We start from the raw sequence: 5,372 nt of genomic DNA, 5'->3' as shown, positions 1-5,372 counted from the left end.
TTCAAATATTTTTTTTACAAAGGCAAAATCTTAAATTTTCACAATTTTAGAACATGTGCCAGTCTTAAAAATAAGACTGAATATAACACTACAGCTTTATAAATACATCTGCACAATCTCTTACAGCAAAAACCAGCACCTGATAAATCCTTAGCAATCCTAATAACAGTAATAACATACTCCTGCACTTGTGGATTATGAATCCGTGTTTCTTGTCGAATTTTTACTTTTAACATCAAGATTTTTGGAAAAAAATCAAAATTGTATAACCACATTTTGCAATTTAATTTTGAAACTGCAAAACTGGATTGTCCGAAATCTTACAAACATTTTGAGGTCATCGTGAGCAGTTGTTAATTATGCCTAATTAATTCGTTTATCATCCACCCAAATTAGTGACGACATCTCAAAATTTTGCCGAATAAATCCTACCTAAAATATGTGAAATGTTACGTAATACTTGTGGTTTATTAATGCATTCATATTTTGTTGGAAATACTTGTTAGAATTACTAGACAGGGTAATAATTACAGAATGAAGCAATTTATTTTATTGTTCAAGTCAAAGACATCTTACCTCATTTTCCCGAAACTTAGAGTATACAGTAATATCATATAATAATAATAATTGATATAAGTGTCCTTGCTTAAACGTTGATGACGTTATCACAAAATTGTGTTATGTAAAAACTCACTTGAAACATCCCACAACATGTTTCTTTACCTGTGTATTAACAGTCCACACAACCATTTAACTTATTATAGGGGTTATCATAAAAATAAAATTCATAAAATTAAATAAATATATAGTAGAACTATACTTTTTCGAAGTTGTAATTGTTCTCCTCTTTTTCAAGGGCGAGGGAAGTTCTGTTTAAATAATTTTGGACCATGTTTTTGGCACGTGTTAAATTGGCTAGAATATTTTTATATATTTAACACGTTTTACAAGCGCGAAATACCCAAGACTGTGTATCATTTGGTTGGATGAGGGCCGAAGTGTGTTACCGTTTTTAGAAATGAAAACGTTGGTCTGTTGATTATTTATTTACCGTGAACAATAAAAGAATGTGTAGGATTTATCAGAAAGTGGGAATTACAATCTGCTTCCACACAAAATCAAGTCTTGTCGAAAGTGCTGAAAGTAGAACGTCATCGCGCAAATTAGCTCACCGGTTTGAAACGTCGCACATTATTAAGGTATTAACAGGATTTTGGACAAAATCACTTAAAACTGTCTATCGAAAAAGCACAGCTGCGTAACTTGAAGGAATTTCCAAGTGCTGCAGACATTTTATTAGCCATAGATTAATCGTTTATGTCCCTCAGGCGCTGGCTGTTGAAGAATTTTGGGCATATCACATTAGAAAAATTTATGGCAATATTGGCAATGATTTCTTTACTTTATTAGTGAGAGGATGTTAAAATAGACCCCGATATACTGAAATAAAATCCACTTAGTAGGTTTCGAGATGATCCTCAATGTATAGCAAAAATGTTACTTTCATTTATCAGATTATTAAAGGTCAACATTTTGAATACTTAATAGAAATGAATTATTTTTGTTAATATATTTTTTATAAGAACTTAAAAGTGTTGCATTCATCGCGTACAAAATTTAGAATTTCGTGTTGGCATATGGCTTATTCTCAAAAATTATGTACGTGGCGGAGTGTTTTTGCATATTGTCACTTATGAACTTTTTTATTGTCTTTATATTATTTCTTACAAAATAATATGTTATAATATTCTAATTTTGCCTTTCAAAAAAAAAAAAAAAATGGTCCAAGTTTATTTAAACCGAACTTCCCTCGCTCCCTAAATACATTCAAACTAATGTATAATTTTTCAAAAAATTATAAAATTTGAGTTACTCTATGATAATCGTTATAAGTCAAAAAAATTGATCAAAGGTTATTTTGACAAAACTTCCCTTATCCGTAAAGCGTAGTCCAAAAATCCTGCTTTTTTGAAAAATTATAAAATCTGATTTTGGGGACTTTTCTGCGATTTTTGTTTTGTGATAACTTCTATAAGGTAAAAACTCGTGACGTAGATAACACTTCTCCAGCTGCTACGCCGCGGGGGCGCAAATTCCAAGGGAGCGCGATCCGCAAAAGTGTGGACAATATGAAATATATGTAAGTATACTGACCCCCAAAAAAACCGACCACTCGGAATATTTGGTACTGTTTCTGTTACTCTCTTAAATTAAGTTTAATTCCGTATTTCTCTCTTTTTTTTAGCTAATTTTTACATCCTGTGCCAACAGTAAATTAATAATCTTGAAAGTGATTTTGCGAAATATTTTAGAGTGTTTGTTTTTTTACCGGTCAGTATACTTAAAGCAGATAACCAAGCCGAAAAAAATCTATTCTTAATTTCTTAGTACATGTTTAACTTGGACTACTCATATCTCGAAAGAATTCGACTATTACGTTGAGATTACAGTATCAGTGACGGCATTTGTGTTAAAAGAACATGAAAATTGATGATTTTGTTTTTTCAATGCAAGATAAGAAGACCAATTAATGAATTAATTGACCACACTCGTTTTATTCCCAAAAAACTGGATGTCTACTGCAAACACTCATACATTTGAAGAATAATTAAAAAACAAAACTTTAAGATAACGTCATCATTTTTGGGGGTAGGGCATAAACGAACAAATTTTGATTAGTTTTCTAGTTTCAAAGTAAAATTGTAAAATTTTGTTATCCAATTTTGATTTTTTCCCAAAAATCTGGACGCCCGGGGTTAAAACTCAAAACGTATGCCCAAATCACACATGTAGAAGTACGTTATTCTTAAAATTTAAAGACCTTTTATTCAAAATTGTAAAATGACGTCATAATTTTTTGAGGTGGGGCACTAACGAAAAAATTTTGATTAACGATTTACTATGGTTACGATAAACCTTAAAAAGTTTGCACGATTTCAGAGCATTCTGTTTTTAACAATTTGAAAGTTAAATTGCAAACATTTACTATTATTATAAATTTTGGACATGATGTCATCTCATTGTTGGTGAGGATGACTATATTTTGATCAGAGTTTTACCATAAAGACGATATTCCTAAGATACATACAAAATTTTACAACAATCGGTTCAGTAGTTTCAAAGATTATCCGTCTAATAAAAATTAACACAGACGACAAACAGACCTATGGAAACTGGACACCTATTTTTTCGTACCCCAAGGGTCAAGAAAAGTCGAGAGGACATGAAAGTAACCAGTCTACCTAGGGACCCTATTGCAGTACCTTCTTCGCTTATGCTCGGGAAGTAACAATAGAAAAAAACTATTAGGTTAACGTTCACTGATAAAAAAATGAGGTCAAAACTTTGTCATTTACCAAAAAATTTCGGATTACTATAGTAATGTAGTGTTGCGGTTTGACAAAAACAAACGCGACCCACTTTCAGGCATTAAAGTATAAATGCATACATATACAAAGGTAATTATTATTATAATCATGTTTTACGACAGTAACTTGTATGAGGTTTGTGCAGTAAATTCTAGTATGTATTTTGTTTATTTAATTTCATGAATATATTTTAGTTTTCTCAATAAGTCATCTCGTAATCGTGACCAATTATCTATATTCTTTATGTTTTGTTATGAACTGTATATATGAATATACAGAATGTGGCAAATAAAACCCCCTGTCTCGTATCTTAATAATGAATAGGATATTGAAATTTATAGCAAATTGCAAATGTGACGCTTATTTGGGCGTCGTAACACTAAGCTATATTTTTTTAACGGATTTTTATAGATCATAAAATTATCATTGTAATGATATAAAACACTCTGGTATTTACCTACTTCATTTTCAGTCGATAAAAACTATGAATATAAAAAAATTAAAATGACTGAAACGAAGTACCTATGCATTTAAAAGTGTAGTATCAAAATATCAAGTTAAATTATAAAAAAAGACAATTGGCAGCACTGATTTTTTACAAAGACAAAATTTCTTTCAAATTCATTCGTCGTCTGTGAATAACAGATCCAGATTCCTTGCGAGATGCGAACGAAGATACTCGACAGTTGTCGAAAACTTCCCTAATTGTATGTCGGAAATCCCCTAAATGGTACAGATCCAATTACATATGTATATATATTTGATGACATCTGTTAGGTACTTATGGTTTACTCTGATTATACTTACGTCAAATTAAGCTTTTTCATTGTATCTCGATTAAGTAGTTCAACAGTACTCGTATATTATGTAAACGTAAAACTGAAATTTAATTGAAAATATTTTTTTATTATTATTTAGTAAGGATATAGGGCGAAAAATAATATATTTATGTATAACTGCATGACTTATTTTTTTTTAGTAGGAATAATAATTATTATTTTAGTATGTTTCACAAGTTAGTTGAATTGAAAGGACATTGATAGTTAAACACAAATTAATTTTATAAAAAAATTATTTATTTCAATGCAGATAACATATTATCCGGACAAAACATTTAATATGTATTTTTTAATTCCTTCTCTCACGCCGGTTCTAATTGTCTGTATTAATCCATTTGAGAAATCTCTGTAAGACTTCCATCACAAATTTGGCAGCTCGATCAAAAAATCCTGGCTTTGGTTCTCCAGCATCATCGGCTTCGTTACCATCACTGCCAAAATCTTCTTCAGCTTGTCTCACATTTCGGGACAATGTGTGGGGAACGGCATTTGCATTTTGTAATAACGAAGACAGTTCTTTATCTTGTTGTAAAAATTCCACGAATTTTTGTTCAAGGTATCGTTCATCTTTTAAATTATTTGGTGCCTGCAATCAGTAAGAAACAGGTTAATTGAAAGTGTGTTTTAAAAGACAATAATAAATTTTGGATGAACCAAATTTTCAAAGTTGTAGCATCATTTCAAGTTCAGGTCAAGTAAGTAGTGGTGAATTTGAATTTTATTTAAACATATAGGTAAATATATTATTTGCCATGAGTCAAAGTGTAGCTTCAATTCGAGACTTGCAACTTCAGATTAGAAATGATACTTAAAACGCGAAAATGTTAAACTTACCCCGAGTACTGTCTGCAAAACGGTGAAAATTAAGCAGATACTGATAACTACTTTTAAACTCATTTCTATTGATTTAATACTTATTCAGTAAAAAATGAATCATTGTCCTGGGCAATTTGTTTATATAGTTCTCATAAAATGCGCAGAACCTGTACGCATCAACCACCATGACCGTGAAGGGTTATATAATCAGGAAAATCACATGTTATATTGTTGGTTACTGGAATCGAATAAACATTCTTCCGGTGTATTATTAAATCCGTTCGCAAATTGACATTGAAATTGAATGTAATTTGTGATAAATATTGTTCTATATAATTCATTGCATGTT

The 5,372-nt window shown here is 30.6% G+C and overlaps 1 long non-coding RNA gene across 1 annotated transcript; it reads right to left on the bottom strand.

The window, feature by feature from the left end:
* Nucleotides 1-4,422: 4,422 nt before the first annotated feature.
* On the bottom strand, nt 4,423-5,121 carry LOC135135562 (uncharacterized). Its single transcript, XR_010281602.1, has 2 exons — nt 5,042-5,121; nt 4,423-4,793 (listed from the first exon to the last, which is right to left on the bottom strand). It is a non-coding gene; the product is annotated as an uncharacterized LOC135135562 (long non-coding RNA).
* Between the last annotated feature and the right edge of the window lie 251 nt (nt 5,122-5,372).

The sequence above is a fragment of the Zophobas morio genome, unplaced genomic scaffold, assembly GCF_036711695.1.
Source record: "Zophobas morio isolate AGI-343-1 ecotype UQ-CSIRO unplaced genomic scaffold, CSIRO_AGI_Zmor_V1 ptg000024l, whole genome shotgun sequence".
NCBI classification, from domain to species: domain Eukaryota; kingdom Metazoa; phylum Arthropoda; class Insecta; order Coleoptera; family Tenebrionidae; genus Zophobas; species Zophobas morio.
The sequence above is the reverse complement of the archived record's forward strand: the minus strand, read 5'-3'. Positions and strand labels throughout refer to the sequence as shown.